This window comes from Chrysemys picta, chromosome 10 (genome assembly GCF_011386835.1).
Source record: "Chrysemys picta bellii isolate R12L10 chromosome 10, ASM1138683v2, whole genome shotgun sequence".
NCBI lineage: Eukaryota > Metazoa > Chordata > Testudines > Emydidae > Chrysemys > Chrysemys picta.
In genome coordinates, this window is record NC_088800.1 from 17,396,416 (window position 1) to 17,413,945 (window position 17,530).

Consider the following 17,530-nt stretch of genomic DNA (forward strand, 5'->3'; position numbering starts at 1 on the left):
CAAGAGTGGATGCTCTTCTTGGAAAGTTTTCTTCAGTAGGGAGTAATTAACAGCACCTTTAAATTATTGTGATCTTTAGATGAACTCTCTTTCTGGAAAGGGAAAAGAATAGCATCTCATTTATTGTGTTTCAAGGATTCCATTTCAAGTGTGCTCAATTTACATAGCAAAGGTTTTTTTTTCCTCGTTGCCAGCCCTGCAAACTCAGCCTAGGATCCAAGTGTCCAGTGAAGTTATTTCCTTATTGCACATCGCACCAGTTAAAAGTTCTGCAGGCCCTAATCTACACGTGTGTAACTCTGTTATCTTCACATCATTCTCTCAGTGTCCGTTGTACAACCTCACTGCTTCCAATAGTTTGCACAGGTGTAAGTGATTAGAATTCAGTAAACTTTCTGATGCACATGGAATCTCTCTTTCTCTGCTATGTCAGTTGTAAACAGCAGTAAAAATATTTTACTCACTAAAGCAAGCAAATATGACTGAACACACAGGAGCAGCAGGGCTGCTGAGTAAGAAGGTTCCATTTTTACATAGTAACTTTTCCAAGTAGGATCACACTAACATTTTTGTCTCTCTTCTCTCTGTGAGAAATCCATAAAATACACAAATGAAAGACTGATTCAGTGAAGGCAGAAAATGCCAGGGTGTTTTTCACTGTCCTGAGGCCAAGTGCCAAGACCCTTCTGGGACATGCAGAAAGTCTAGTCACTGTATCTTTTTCAAGAGAAAAGCCATCTGTCAACAAACTAATCACTGGACGGATTCAGAAACAACTGAAAATAAAAAGCCAATACAAACGTGCAGATGAGCCTTCAGACAGATGCCTGTGATAGAAAACACAAATCCCCTCCGCACAGCATGGCATTTGGATCCAGCCATTTCTGTCTAGAGGGGGAAGCAGAGCAGTGACAATGCAAAATGATCTTCCAACAATGACCTTTTAAATCAATCAATATGATCATGGAGAGATGAGCCCAAGCCAAAGTCCTATATTCAAATACCTCCTGCATCCGCCAGCAACAAAGCCAAGTGTGAGCGGATGTGCTACCACATGCCATTTAGAACTGGAGGACGCTCTACCCTTTTTAAATTTAAACCCTGGCTGATACAGGACAATTTGATGTTTAGTCCCTGTCTGACAGCAGCCTTAATTAGAGCCCTATTGTTCTATGGATTTTCTCTTCTGAGTGGCTAACCCTCAGACTGACCACTGCGTCCAGTGCTAGCCAGAAGCTGGGAGCACCAGTTTGTTCACTCCTCCCCTCCCTTATTCCCATCTTTCCCCAATTGGAGCCTCTCTCTCTCACACACACACACACACATTCTACCAACTTCCTCTACAGAAAAGGAAAATTAACTTTATTGCCACTACTCCAATCTCTAGTGCTTTGACCAGAGCACTGAAGGGTACCATGGATGATCACATGTTTTGCATGTGTGTAGCTTCAACACAGACCCTTGGTTTAAGATGCACTCCAGCCTCCACTTGACAAAGATAATCATAGAAATGTAGGATGGGCAGGGACCCCAATAGGTCATCTAGTTCAGTTCCCTGCACTGAGGCAGGACTATGTATTATCTAGATCATCCCTGACAGGTGTTTGTCGAACCTGTTCTTAAACACCTCCTCCAATGATGGAGATACCACAAACTCCCTATGTAATTTGTTCCAATGCTTAACTGTCCTTATAGTTAGGAAGTTTTTTCGAACGTCTAATGTAAATCTCCCTTGCTGCAATTTAAGCTCATGGTGATGATTTATTATTTGTATTACAGTAGCAGGTAAAGGCTTCAACTGAGATTAGGGCTTGATGGTGCTGGCATGGAACAAATACATCAGGAGAGACTTTCTGCCTCAAAAAATTTACAATCAAAACAGATGAAAAAGCCAAAGGATTAGAGAAAGGAAATATTATTACCCACATTTTACAGATGAGAAACTGAAGCAGCGCATGATTAAGGCCCTGATCCAGCAAAGTACCGAAGCACGTGCTTGAAGTTAAAATGGGGCTGATGTGTATGCTCAAGAGCTTTGTTGAATCAGAGCTAAGGTCACACAGGAAGACTGTAGCAGAGCTGGGAACTGAACCCAGATCCTCTCTCCTATTCCAAGGCCCTAATCACAAAACCATCCTTTCTCCCGAAAAGAGAATGTGTTTTATAAAATCAGCCAAAGTGCACTTTTGCCAAGTTATTCTCCCCACAGACGCATCAGACTGATAATACAGATCCTTCAGTAAGAGAGAAAATGTGTGTGCAGTCACTTCATTTCCTGATCTTGGCTTTATAGCTGCAGGTGGAAGATGACTTCAGTCATTTGAATTCTGCACCAACTCTGCTTTCCTAGTGGTAGAAATATTGAACACTGCTGAGAGAATCAGGATGATTCAGAACACCAGACCGTGCCATGTTAAATATACAATATACCTCAATTTCAGCAACATTTAAAGAAGAGGCGTTTCAGCCTTGCACTAATTGAAATCAACCTGAAGCAGTCAGAGCTTTTTGGAGAGCTAAAATCATAATTGCATTCCTAAAGGGAGCACCCTGTGTAAAATTAAATGTACTTGAGTATTCTGAAAGCTTGACTAATGCAGCAACTGATTGGTCCTTGAGGATTGCTGTAGATATTTGTCATTCAGCATGGAATCAGGTCAGCAGCTAAAATTAACTACCCACCTCTTCCCTGTACAGCATGTAGAATCGCTGCTTTTGGTTCGGCTCAGTTTGGGGCCTTCCAAAATGGGTTCATTCTTACTGTGATCCTAAATTATGGATTATCAACTACTACTGACGGATACCAATCATTCCTATTGTGTTGGGAATCAGACTCACCGTCCCTTTGACTCCAGTCGGCATTGATTGGTTCTCGGGCAGCCTGCCATTGCTGCTTGCTGCCTCCTACCCCATCCCCTGTTAATCTGCCTAAGCAAGGCCTGCAAGCCCTACATAAATGATCGTTTCTCTTCATTAGTGTGATTCTGCCTGCATGAATTTGATAACATATGGGATATTATCATAAAGCAGCCTATTTCTCCAATTCATTTTCTCCTTTATGAAGATTATGAAATGTACTGCAAGTGTATTGGACACAATAAAACAGGAGATTCTACTGTATAGTTTATCTTTGATTTAGTTTATCAAATGCAAATAGCCTCCCTTTTCCCAATAACGCTGTGCTAACATCTTATAAAAACTGCTGACTCTCCCTCCTTCATTTCCTCCCGTTTATTATGGGTCTGATCTGTAATGCAAGCCACTTGCCTAGGATGAGATTTTAGTGATCAACAGAACTAGCAGATACAGTCTGATGGGAAAACTAGAAGTACAATAACTGTCTAGTCAACTCTAATCATTGCCACAATCTGACTACGCATGAACATGAAAGATAATCATTTTGATTATGGATTATGTACTTCCAAAAATGTGCTTTATACCTCCCCTCCCCCCCTTCCCCAATTTCCTGCCTATTACAAGAAAGAGTAGATAACATGAGTCTGCTGGTGTGTGTTGTTTCCATGCTACTCCTGAATGAGCACTTTGTTTGGGAATGTTGTGGACATAGGTGTAGTTCCACCTACCTGTGAGATTTATTAATTAGTAGGTGCGTGTCTCCATTTAATGAGATGTGCATGCCCTCTACTGGTGCATGTGTGCATTTTAAAGAAAAAAATTACATTTGTACACATCTAAATTGTTTGATAACATACTAAACCAGGTAAGAAACAATTCTTCAGTGCATGCTGCCCATTGCTTTCTCGGAGTACAGTACATGATCATGTGAATTCAAATTATTTTACTCGTTCCACTTGGATCCAAGTTGGTCATTGTTTGCGATTAGTAGTATTTTTCTAAGCCTGGTCACTTATGCCATTATTGCTTGGGTTTGATTTAGAGGATTAAAAACAGGACATTGTGGTTACATGTTGCATGCATTTTTAAGAGGATTTTTTGTATGCACTGTTCCTTTAAGTAGGAGGTGTATTGTATGGGGGAGCAGAGCCCCAAAAGCCTTGCGCTACTGACTACAGACTCATGGGCTGAGCTGCTCCTGAGTCTTCAGCTGCAGCAGGACTTCAAGAAAAAACCTCGGCTTTCATGGATTAATCTGTTATCTAGCTACTGGCTAATCAGCATTAATTACCAGTAACAAAAATGCAGCAAGCCATTTTAATCAGCAGTTTGCTCCTTAAATTGCTTCCACCACCGATCCCAGCAAAGATAATTAGGTATCATAAGTACGACCATATAATCTTTACCCTGTACCCATCTCTCAGGCCTTTTGCAAACATTTTCATCTATTTATATTGTTAAACAAAACAAAAATAAAAGTTTAATTTTAAACAGGAAAAACAGAAGAGAACATGGTGAATCCCACTGGAATACCTCTTTGAAAAAATGGTTTCATGCCTCACTAACAGCAATAAAAACAGAGTGGGTGGTTGAGGCCATGGCTAGAGAATTGCTCTGGTGTAAACTGATCTGTTCATAGCAGGTGTACAAAATCATTGGCACAGTTGCCACCTGCAAAAATGGAGAGAATGGGTTAACCATAGCACATCCAAAGGGAAACTCAGGAGTGAGAGTAATTGAAGGCGGTCCGGCCCAAGGCAAATTAGAAGTTGCATGAATTTTAAAAGCTTTTCACCTACAGCACTAGACTAGTAGAGCGCAATGATGACTGATGCACTGACCTGCTCCAGTGATGTTTGGGTTATCAAAGGAAATGTTTATTTAGATGTGTATCAATGAGTCCTATCTTTTTTCTTTTAGATGGAGCTACTTCCTGCCCCTACAGAAGTGTCTGCATGTGGGCTAGAGTACAACTCCCACACAGAGGAAGAATGTCAAACAGTCATTCGGTAGTAAAAGGTACCATCTTTAGGCTTCATTTCCACTGTGGCCTTGGCTAGACTAGGAGAGTAGGTCATGTTTGAAAATGTGTTAGTGAGAACACTTTAAAACATGACTTTGCCTAGTGTAGACATATTTTAACACCTCTCAAAAAGCTTTGGCAGGTCATGATCATAACTGGAGCCGAGAGAAAGGAGCTTAGGGGCAGCCATGACCAGATGACACATTTTGAGAAGTGCTAAAATGTATTAATACTAGGGACAAAGTCATGTTGAAAATGGCATTAAATCATGTTAGCTAGCGTGTTTTCAAACATGACCTCCTTCCCTCATCTAGATAAGACCTGTGTAAAGCCAGGGTAAAGTGTCATTTAACCACTGCCTCAGTGGAGTATCTCTTTTCTGCACATAACCATTCTCTTTTCAGATACTTGTTGCTGGCTAGACCAGCTTTTCTGGTGGAGCCATGTGACTGGCAGAGTAGCATAAAGTGATTCCCCCTGCCTGCCCATTTTAACTCCTTCGCAGCAATGGTTGAAGTAGAACGCCTGCTTACAAACCAATTCTTGTTAGCGCTTCCTCCTGACAATGCCCTGTCTTTCTCAGTGGTGGGGGTGTTTGATTGACCTGGTTGAGGGTGCAGGGCACATAAGAAGAGGTTACTCACCCTGTGCAGTAACTGATGTTCTTGGAGATGAGTGTCCCTGTGGATGCTCCACTCCAGGTGTTGGTACGTCCCTGCGCCTTCACTCGGAGATTTTTCGTAGCAGTACTCGTACTGGCCACGCATGCGCAGAGGCTGCCCCCTGGCAGTGAGTCTAGGATAATAGTGCGCATGCGTGGCCAATCTCCTCAGTTCCTTCTCTACAACGGAGGCTACCCCAACTCTGAAGTAGAGGGGAGGAGGGTGGGTAGTGGAGCACCCACAGGGACACTCATCTCCAAGAACGTCAGTTACTGCACAGGGTGAGTAACCTCCTCTTCTTCGAGAGAGATGTCCCTGTGGGTGCTCCACTCCAGGTGACTTAAAAGCCGTGCATCTTAAGGAGGTAGGGACTTCGGATCTGATAGGAACGCCCTTGATAGTACAGCCCTGCCCAAACGTATATCAGATAGCGGGCCTTGAGTAAGGGCATAGTGTTTAACAAATGTATGCTCAGAGGACCAGGTGGCTGCTTTACAGATATCAGCCAGGGGAACTTTGCGTAAGAATGCTACAGAGGCAGCCACAGATCTAGTGGAGTGTGTTCTGATGCCGTCTGGAGGTGTAACTTTCTTCATCTGATAGCACAGCCGGATGCACTGAGAAATCCAGTTCGAAAGTCTCTGGGTAGAAATAGGCATACCTTTGGAACGCTCCGCGATGGAGACAAAAAGTCTGGAAGAATTTCTAAAAGATTTGGTTCTATCCAAATAGAAGGACAAGGCCCTGCGTACGTCTAGTGTATGCATTGAGGCTTCAAACGAGTTCGCATGTGGCTTCGGGAAAAAGGTTGGTAAGTGTATCGGCTCATTAATGTGGAATGACGAGTGTACCTTAGGAAGAAAATTGGGGTGTAACCTGAGGGTAACCTTGTCTTTGAAAAATATTGTATATGGTGGGTCTGCCATAAGAGCTGCTATTTCTCCTGCCCGCCTGGCGGAGGTAATTGCCACTAAAAATGCTGTTTTCATCGAAAGGTGTAAAAGGGAACACGTGGCTAGGGGTTCAAATGGTTGTTGGGTTAGGCAAGAGAGAACTAGATGAAGGTCCCACGGGGTGGTGGGTGGTTTTATGTCTGGGTATAGGGTTTGGAGTCCCTTGAGGAAGCGCTTGGTGATAGGATGAGCAAATACAGAAGTATCATCAATTTTGTCATGAAAAGTTGTAATAGCAGCTAAATGGACCCTGATGGAACTGGAAGAAAGGCCGGATTGCTTAAGGTCCAATAGGTAGGCAAGTATGAGCGGAAGAGATGCTGACGTGGGACTAAGTTGTTTAGTTGAACACCAGTGTGTGAATCGTTTCCACTTACATAGATAGGTGGTGTGAGTAGATTGTGTTCTGCTATGTAGGAGCACTCTTTGAACTTGTTCAGAGCAATCTAGTTCGTTTTGGGAGAACCATGTAGGAACCATGCTTTGAGGTGGAGCATGGATAGGTTGGGGTGGAGAAAACGGCCGTGTTGTTGTGATAGGAGGTTCGGAATGAGAGGCAAGGGGATTGGTGGTCGAATTGACATTTTGGTGAGAAACGGAAACCAGGGCTGTCTGGGCCATGATGGAGTAATTAGGATCACCTTGGCTCCATCTGTTCGTATTTTTATCAGGACCCTGTTCAGAACCGGTATCAGGGGAAACGCATAGAGTACGTTTTGGTGCCATGGGATCATGAATGCGTCTCCCAGGGAATGTTTGCCTAGCCCTGCTCTGGAGCAAAAATTGGGACATTTCTTGTTTTTTGCAGTTGCAAAGAGGTCTATTGCTGGGTAGCCCCAAATGCGGAATATGTTGTGAATGGTGTGCTCGTTTAATTCCCATTCGTGATCCCACGGGAAACGTCTGCTTAGTTCGTCCGCTGTGGTATTCATCACTCCAGGAAGATAGGCCGCTGATACCCGGATGTTGTTCGCAATGCACCAGTTCCAGAGTTTCATAGCCTCTGTGCACAGAGACTGGGATCGAGCTCCCCCCTGCCTGTTCACGTAGAACATGCATGCAATATTGTCTGTCATTATGCGTACGTGTTGGTTCTTGATCAGTGGCAGGAATTGACGGCACGCATTGCGAATGGCTTGAAGTTCTAGGACATTTATATGGAGAGAGGTCTCGGTTGAAGACCAAAGCCCTTGGGCTGTGTGGTGAGACATGTGTGCACCCCATCCTGTCAGAGATGCATCGGTCGTCAGTATGAGGGATGGAGCCTGCTGAAGAAAGGGGATTATAGAGCAGAGGTTGGAGTGAATTGTCCACCACTGTAGAGAATCTTTGACTCGGACAGGTATGGAGAGAGTCTTGTTTAGAGGGTGCACATTCGGTCTGTACACCGTGGCCAACCACGCTTGGAAGCACCTCATGTATAGACGTGCATTTTGGACGACGGAGGTGCACGAGGCCATGTGACCTAGTATTTGTAGGCAGTCCCGGACAGTCACCTGGGGACTGTTGCGAATCCTTGTGGCCAGTTGACTTATAGAATTGAAGTGGGCTGGTGGGAGAGATGCCAACCCCGTCCGGGAGTCAAGGTATGCCCCTATGAACTCCAGATGTTGGGTGGGGTATAATGTGGATTTGTTTTTGTTTACTTGCAGGCCTAAAGATAGGAAACAATCGATGGTAAGTCGTATGGATCGGAGAGCTTCGTCGAACGTTGAAGCTTTGAGGAGGCAATCGTCTAGGTAAGGAAATATTACGACCCCTTGTTTTCTGAGGTAGGCTGTAACTACGGCTAGGATCTTGGAAAAAACACAGGGGGCCGTGGACAGTCCTAAAGGGAGAACCCTGTATTGGAAATGTGTGGAGCCGAGAGTAAAGCGTAGGAATCGTCTGTGGGACGGGTGTATAGTCACATGAAAATAGGCGTCCTGTAGGTCGAGGGCTGAAAACCAGTCGCCCTGCTCCAGCGCTGGGATTATAGTGGTGAGAGTGACCATCTTGAACTTTTGCTTTTTGACAAATTTGTTGAGCCGCCTGAGGTCGAGGATTGGTCGCCATCCCCCATTTTTCTTCTCTGTTAAGAAATAATGGGAGTAAAAACCCTTCCCTTTGTGTCGTTCTGGCACAGTTTCTACTGCTCCCAGTTGAAGGAGATGCTGCACTTCTTGGAAGAGTAGTCGCTCGTGAGATGGGTCCCTGAAGAGGGACGGGGACAGTGGGTGGGTGGGTGGGTGGGTGGGAGGGAGAGGAAGGGGATGGCATATCCAATTGTAACTACCTCTATGACCCATTTGTCGGATGTAATTTTCTGCCATTGATGAGAGAATGGTCGTAGGCGGTGTCCAAAGATAGGTGTGCCGGCTGAAGTGGGAATGCTGTTTTCTAAACCCTCGACCAATGCTTCAAATCTGCCTATTAGTTGGAGGGGGTTGCAGCGCCCCTGTAGTGTTAGGACGACGACGCTGGAATCTTGGTCTTTGGCATTGTTGTTGCTGTTGTTGTTCCTGTGGTCTATAGGAGTGTTGTGTAAATGCGGGGTAGCGTGGGCGGTGATAAGGTTGATATCTATATTGTCATCTTCTGGTCGCAGGTGGCTGGAGGCCTAGGGACCGGAGGGTTGCTCTTGCGTCCTTCATCGAATGAAGCATGTCGTTTGTGGTAGAGGCAAAAAGTTTTTCCCCGTCGAAGGGAAGATCTTCAATGGTGCTCTGGACCTCTCGAAGGAAGAAGGAGGAAGAGAGCCATGAACCCCGTCACATGACCACTGCTGTGGCGGTCGACCTTGCTGCAGTGTTAGCTACATCGAGGGCCGCTTGGAGAGCGGTGCGTTATATGGTTTGTCCCTCGGAAACCAGAGCTGTGAATTGTTGTTTCTTCTGCTCTGGGATGTGATCAATAAAATCCATGAATTTATTATAGTTTTTGTGGTCATATTTTGCAAGGACTGCAGTATAATTAGCTATGCGAAATTGTAGCGTCAAGGATGCATATACTTTATGGCCGAAGAGGTCCAGGCGTTTACTGTCCTTGTTGGTTGGGGTGGAGTGGGCGTACTGTTTGGCCCTCTGGTTTGCTGCATCCACTACCAATGAGTTTGGCGCCGAATGGGTAAAAAGGAATTCAGAGCCCTTTGAAGGAATGAAGTACTTCCTGTCCGCTTGTTTACAGGTAGGTAGGCTAGTGGCTGGATTCTGCCAGATGGATTTAGTGGGTTCTAAAAGGGCTATGTTGATTGGTAATGCCACTCTAGAGGAAGAAGAGGGCTGCAAAATGTCTGTTAGTTCATGCTGTTGTTCAGTGACTTCTTCCAAGTTAATTTTCAAGTCACCGGCAGCTCTTTTAAAGAGGTCTTGGAATTTTGCATAGTCATCCGACGGGGTTGGAGGAAGGGGAAGTAAGGCTTCCTCAGGCGTTATGTCAGGCTCTGCTGGAATAGAAGCAGGACTCAGTTGCTCCTGGGAGTGTGACGGTGCTGCCTGGTATCTTATGTCACTGGCAGGTCCGTCACGTGGCGGTGCTAAACCGGTGTTGCGCCTGGTCGAAGTGCCGTAGCGCATGTGTTCTCGGGGGTATGATGCCCATGGTGCCCAACATTGCCATGGTGGTGGGTAGGGCATAGGTGGTGCCATCCAAGGGTTCACTCCCCATGGGGCAGGATCCTGAGAACAGGCTGAGGTAGTTTTTTTGTAACCCCTGTTGATCGGGGTCTGGGAATCTTGATAAGGAGAAAAAACTGCCTGTGGATCAGTTTCCTCCTCACTGGAGGAAGGTTGTTCTGATCCTGAGTCAAGCATTGGAGAAAAACAGGCATTTATCAGGGGAGACTGCAGAATAGGTGAGACCAATAGATCTGCTGTCTGAGTAAATTGAAAAGGTGAGGCTCCTGGGTGAGGTGAAAACTGTGGAGGAGGAGGTTGCCGTGAGGGAACATTCCTCTGAGCAGGGGTTTTGCCTTTGATCTCCCCGTCAGCCTGTGCCGCGGTTGCTGGTGCTGTGGTAGGTGCCGGGGGGGCAACATCAGCCCGCAGAGGGTCAGGCAGGGCGGGAAATGTCGGCACCGCGTCCGTCTCGGTGCCGAACGGTGCCATAAACGAGGCAGGCAACTGAAAGCCCGAAGCCTCAGCACCGGAGCTTCGCGCCGCCGCCGCAGCCTGAGGCGGCTTTTGTGTGGTGCCTGAGGAGCCCGGCTCTTCAAAAGTGCTGAGGCGAGGAAACACAGGCAGGGAAACTGTTGACCTTAGGGTTACCATTCGTCCGGATTTACCCGGACATGTCCTCCTTTTTGTGTTAAAAATAGCGTCCGGGGGGAATTTGTAAAGCACTCAAAATGTCCGGGATTTCCCCCCTCCCCCGGCAGAGCAGAGCGAGCGGCTGGGAGGGCTGCAGGAAAGTCCCGGGCTGGACTCCGGAGCAGCTGTAGAGGAGCTCCGCCCTGCATTCTGAGCAAGTGTATCAGCACAAAGTGCAGCCCTCCCCTTTTGCAACTGGGAGCGGTTTCTGCCATGCAGCGTAGCAAAACGGGAGCGAGAGCACTTTGTGCTGATACAAGGGCAGCTCTCCCCTGCAGCCCAGCTCCGGCAGCACTGTGCAGGGCCAGGGACCGGGTTTTGTTGTGCTGGGGAGCGCAGCCACGTGTCCGGCTCGGCTCGCACAGAGCCCAACACCCTGTTCTGAGCAGCAGGGTAAGGGGGCCAGGGGGCAGGAGAAGGGGCAGGGAGGTTCTGGAGGGGGCAGTCAAGAAACGGGGGGGGGGGGCTTTTTGGGGGGAGTGGAGAAAGTTTTGGGCAGTCAGGGTACAGGTAGGGGGTAGGGTCCTGGGGGGCAGTTGGGGGGGGTCTTAGGAGGGGGCAGTTAGGGGACAAGGAACAGGGAGTCTTAGGTAGGGGGTGGGGTTCTGGAGGGCAGTTAGGAGCAGGGGTCCCAGGAGGGGGCAGTCAGGGGACAAGGAGCGGGGTGGGGTGGGGGGCTGGGAGTTCTGGGGGGGAGCTGTCAGGGGGCAGGAGTGGGGAGAGGGATCGGAGCAGTCAGGGGACAGGGAGCAGAGGGGTTTAGATGGGTTGGGAGTTCTGGGGGGGCTGTCAGGGGGTGGGGAGTGGTTGGATGGGGCGTGGGAGTCCCAGGGGTCTGTCTGGGGGTGGGGGTGTGGATAAGGGTTGGGGCAGTCAGGGGACAAGAGGCAGGGAGGCTTAGATAGGGGGTGGAGTCCTGGGGGGCAGTTAGGGGCAGGGGTCCCAGGAGGGGGCAGTCAGGGGACAAGGAACGGGGGGAGGGTTGGGGGTTCTGGGGGGGCGGGAAGTGGGAGGGGCAGGGGCGGGGCTAGGGCAGGGCTCCTCCCGTCCTCTTTTTTGCTTGTTGAAATATGGTAACCCTAGTTGACCTGCCTGAGGCACTTTTGTGCCTCACCAACTTCTTTGCTGGAGAGGGCTGCCCCTTTTTTGTAGCTTTCTTCAGTTTTTTTGAAGCAGGGGGGCTGTGGCGAGCAGTAGAGCTGGAGTTGGCGCCTGGGTCTGAAACTGACCCGACAGACTTCTGCAGGAGGAGCAGTTTCAGTTTAAGCTCCCTGTCCTTTCGTGCCCTGGAACTGAGTTTGGTACAGTGGGCACATTTTTGGGGAATGTGTATTTCCCTCCAAGCACTTTATACAATGAGAGTGGCCATCAGAGAGTGGAATAGCATCCTTACACGTAGCGCAGTGCTTAAAGCCTGTGGAGCCAGGCACGGTAGAAGCGGCTGCGGCTGAGAGAATTTTTTTTTTTTTGTAAACACATAAAAGAACTAATGAGCTACACTAACAAGAACTGACAACAAACAAACTACTAGAACAGGTAATTGTAACAAAGTGAGGGATTTCCTAACGAGTCTGCTGAGCTCCGTCTCAGGCCGGGGACGGTAGAGAAGGAACTGAGGAGATTGGCCACGCATGCACACTATTATCCTAGACTCACTGCGGGGGGCAGCCTCTGCGCATGTGTGGCCAGTACGAGTACTGCTACGAAAAATCTCCGAGTGAAGGCGCAGGGACGCACCAACACCTGGAGTGGAGCACCCACAGGGACATCTCTCAAAGAAGAACTTCTGGCACCAGTGCCCTCTCCCTTCCCTAAGCCCCTGCCTCGAGTGCACATGAGGATCAGACATAGGCAAGAGCTGAACTCCACCTCCCCTAGCCACCCATTGGCCAAATCAGGGGGGATGAGGGAACTGATTAATTGCAGCAAACCACCACGCCCCCTTTGTATTTTAACATTCCTGGGCACATAGCAGCCATTCTTGCTACTGAAGGCTGCCTCATCTGATGGGTGGTGTGGGTATCACAGCAAGGTTTGCAAGTTTGCTGTGAATGTAACCCCAACATCTTATGGGGCCAGGAAGGAATTTTTCCTTCCAGGAAAGATTAACAAGGTGTCACCTTCAACACAGCATCCTAGAGGCCCGATAGATGAGGATAGTAAAGATAAGAGAGAGCATCTTAAAAATCGGCTTGGGGGCAATAAATGTCAAGTAGTGTTGGCAAGAGGCTTCCTGGGCAGCTCCTGGGGTAAGCCTGAGCAGGGGGCCCAGAGGGTCCGCTGGACCCTGTTTGCCTGTAAGGAAGAGCAAGCCTTAAGTCTTTGTAGACCCAGGTCCCCATCATCACTCCCTGCAAGGAGAGACTGGTTGGATTTAGCAATGTGCTGAATCATTAATTGCCAGAGTTTGGGTAAAAGAGACAACCTTCATTCCCCACTGGTATGGCATGAGGCCCTTCTCCCCTTCACTGGACCCAAGTAACGGCTGGCAGTTTGGGGAGACAGAGTTAGTCCCCACTCCCTTAACATTAAAGTTTATAAAGCTGGAGCCTGGTGTCTCTATAATCTGGTTTCTCCTGTGTGTCCTGCTCAAACACCAGGTTTTTTTATTCTTTAGTCTCTCGAACAAGAGACGAACTTCATTTCCTGTGAATAGATCTGGCTCAACTAGTGGTTTTAAGTCTGATCCTGAGTTTAGTATGAACATAACACTTAACAGCACTACTGTTTGTACCACTCTCTACTAAAAGTCAGCAGCAAATCAGAACACTCATTGCAGGCATAAAGCTTGATATTTAAAAATAACGATCCCACTATTTAAAGATCAAAATACATTTTTAAAGTGAATTTATTGTACTTAATAATGGGGACAGACGGATAACCCTGGAGAATAAAATCTTCGTTATATCCACCTAGCAGCTGCAATCTGAGCAGTAAGAGCTGCCTGTTACACCTCACTCTTGTTCTGGTATCACATCTAGAAGTGCAAAAGTAGTTCGGTATCCAGCTCTATTCAATTCTATTATTATTAGTATTACAGTAACACCTAGAGCAGTGATACTCAGACCTCAGGGTTTCAGGAGCCAAATTAGTGATCAACATCACCCCAAAGAGCCACAGTAGTGTGAAGTCACTGTTTCATTTACTATAGTTCTGTATATTCCTACTTAAACAGAATGACTGGAAATATGTAGTTTATATAATAATAAATAATTATATATATTATTCTCTCAGCAAAATGATTGACCAAGTATTATTATTTTATCCACTACCATTGGTTAGTAACATAGTAAAAGCATCCTGATTGGTTAATAAGAAAATCACACAATGTCTTAGTATCATATGCTGCAAAGAGCCGCTTGTGCCTCACGAGCCTGAGTCTGAGTACCACTGACCTGGAGGCTCCAACCAATTTTGAGGCCCCATTGTGCTAAGCATTGTATGTGCACATAGTATGAGAGAATCCCTGCCCTGAAGCACTTACAATGTAAATAGACAAGAGCATGCATTCAGGGCCGGCTCCAGGGTTTTTGCCGCCCCAAGCGGCGGGGAAAAACAACAACCACCATGATTGCGATCGGCGGCAGCTCGATCGCGATCGGCAGCAGCTCCACCGCGCCGCTTTCTTCTTCCGCGGCACTTCAGCGGCAGGTCCTTCCCTCCGAGAGGGACCAAGGGACCCGCTGCGGATTGCCACCAAAGAGCCTGACGTGCCGCCCCTTCCCCTTGGCCGCCCCAAGCACCTGCTTGCTGGGCTGGTGCCTGGAGCCGGCCCTGCATGCATTCAAGTCTTGGGTTTCTGAATGATTCTATCCACTAGCATGCCAATTAATGCTGATGTGGCTATGATTTGCAACATGAAAATCTGTCTCCTGGGAACCAGATTTCACAGCTAGTGAGCAGCCCTCAGATAGGGACTCTTTTAGGCTACTTCTGGCTCTTTGAAGAGTAAATGTTTAAAAAGATGATTAAAGTATTAAATGAATCATGCAGAATAGTCCGAGGAAAATAAGTTCATTTAGTCTTGCATAATGCTTCTTGTAACATGCTTAGGTATCGCTGGCCTCTGGGAGTCAAATTTTCCATTGCAATATTAGGAAGTTAGTTGGGCTGGCTATTGAGTAATAGGGAAATTGTTTTCTAGTTTGTGCCAGCGTCTTAATCTTCAAGAGAACACAGACTCGTCAACAACACTGAAGAGTCTGTTGTAGTGAGATGCAGCCATGAGAGTTATGGGGACTCCTGCAGGGAGGGACTGGGATCGGGTTTGTGAGGCAGCAGTACTGTATGTAAAAAGAAAGTGAGACGAATATGAGGAGGGGGATTTTTCGAAGAAAAACTGATGTAGTTTTTAATGCTGGGCTAAATGAAAGAGGCATTTAGGAAACTTTAACAACAAGACTTGCAGAATGCAAGAGAATGATCCTATTGTAGGACTAGCTAGGAGAGAGACTGGGTGTGGTAATTAGGAATAATAGGAGAGTTTAGCAAAAGCCACCCGGTGAGCAAGTTTGTTATTTAAAACACCAAAAAAGCTTTCAAAGCTAAGGAGCTTACCACAATTAAAATAATCAAAAGTGTGACTTTTAACTAAGGCTTCATCTCCTTCAAGAAGCTTCTTATGTCAGTGCAGAATTGAAGCAAAAAAAGACATTGCATATGTCTTATATTAAGGTGATAAGCCTAAGGGAGAAGTGATATGGTACAGCTTTCCATCCCCAGCTAGCTGCAAAATCTAGATAATTCCTAAACACAAGGGATAGAATTTTCAAAAGTGCTCATCATTGGCCTAACTGTTCACTGGTAAAACTCACATTGACTTCCATGGGAACAGAGTCAGGCCAACACTGAGCACTTTTGAAAATCCCACCCAAAGACATTCTAGGTATGTCAAAGGAAGGAGTTGAAAGTGATGGGATCAGACGATCTAGAACTATGTGGCTCTCCTGGGCCATCTACTCCTTGCGACACATAAGTTGGGGTCCTGAATGGAGGACATCCTCTATCTCACATTTTAGGATGTGTGCTGGGATCCTGAACTTGGGCCTTAAAAGGACCTGCAGAGGTGTCAAGGAAACATTTAAAAGTATTCTGTCCACAGGGAATTCTGCTGCTCATTTGCAGATTACATACTCTGCCCTTTGTGAAATATTTGCATGAAAGCATGTTGGCTGAAGTGTTCTTGTGCTCCTGTTGCCTGAGGTCATTTGTGATATAATCGTGACTAAAGCAACCAGCTGAGAGGTGACAGACAGATCATAATTACAGATGGGCCAACAAGCTTCTAAAGCTTCACAGGTTTGGTTCAACTTGGATGCTTATTCAATCTTGGAGAGAAGCCTGTGGAGTTTCCCATTTCTCTCTCTTCCAGGCCTGTGACATGATACCCTCAGCTTGCAGGATAGGCTTTCAGCCCCTCCCCCCCCCACCTCTGTGCAGATCAGAATCCTGCTCTGTCTCCTCTGAGCTACTGTGAGGTCTCACTACATTATGGTTCCCAGTGCAGATGGGGGTATAGCTAGCTAAGGCTCAGTACTTTATAGGTACTAATAATACCAAGCTCCAGATTACATTAGAAATATCCGGATCTGGAAATACCAGGGACCCAACACTGTATCTTTCCAGGTAGGTGAATGGGGGAGCGAGAGGCCGGCACGTAGACCAGCCAGCCATCAAACTGAGAAGGAGCTGAACTTGGAAGGGGAGGATCAATTGTCTGGAGAACAGGTGAGAGGGTAAATGACAGCTGGAAGCAGGCGACTGTGTGGATTGTAAAGAGGAAGCCTGAGGCCTAGTAAGGAACCAGTGGAACCAATCCTGAGCCTTATAGGTCAGAGGTCCTCTCCAGAAGTTGGAGAAAAACTATGTTCAAGCTGGCTCTACTATGATGGTGTGTCCAGACCTACACATCAGCGCTGCAAGTGAGGAATACAAACAGCAGGGTCAGATGAGCTCAAAAACAAAGATCCTGTTTTCAGCAAGTCTTCCTAATAATAAGGAGCAGGGTACAGAAAATGACACCAAAGCAGAATGGTCTCTAAATGGAATGTTTTGCTGAGTTTTCCATGGGTTGTCAGCAGCTCTCTAAATAGTTCAGCACAGCCAAAAAGCCACAGTCCAACATGAATGCAAGCAAGGAAGGTTCAGCACAGAAGTCTGAAAAGGGCATCCCTGAGCAGCTGCAGAGCTCTAAGAAGTCAAGTGTCTGAAGGATTAAGATTTGATTTTTGACGTATCCAGTGGTTGGGGATGCAGAGGTTGAGGGGGCAGGTAGGGGAAGGGAGCAGAGCCTGAGGCTTTGTGCCAACCAGACAAGATGCACACAGGGACAGGAAAAAGGAAACCACAAAGCTCTGCAATAAACGCTGGGATTATTAGTGGGGAGGATAAACCAGTTCAGATGAAGTAAGTGACCCCAAACCTTTTTTGCAAAATTCAGATAGGGTTTGAGTTTCAAAAACATACAATTCATTTTTTTCCTCCTATAATTTTTGCACTTTTTGGTTTTGGCTGGATCTGGATGAAAAAGTGCCACAATGCTGCAAGGAAATCTGTCTGTTCTCGCAGCATTTCAGCCCAGCCAAGAGGAGGAGGAATCAGGACTCTCATGAGAGTGTTTCCAGGTCAGTTTTGCAGACTCCAGAGGTCAAGGTAAGGTGCGCCAGACTGTTGGGTGCTGCTGAAAACCCTGAGCCACTGGAAATGTGCTCATTGGTAGGTAAGAGGAGAGAAATTGTAAACACAAAGGGA

General features: G+C 46.8%; 2 long non-coding RNA genes across 2 annotated transcripts in view; one reads left to right on the forward strand and one right to left on the reverse strand.

Annotated features, from left to right (window-relative positions):
* Positions 1-17,530, reverse strand: part of LOC135973910 (uncharacterized) — a 60,685-nt gene that overhangs the window by 15,493 nt on the left and 27,662 nt on the right. The gene's annotated exons all lie outside the window — the stretch shown is intronic.
* On the forward strand, positions 4,594-9,387 carry LOC135973908 (uncharacterized). Its single transcript, XR_010590966.1, has 3 exons — positions 4,594-4,875; positions 8,147-8,233; positions 9,082-9,387. It is a non-coding gene; the product is annotated as an uncharacterized LOC135973908 (long non-coding RNA).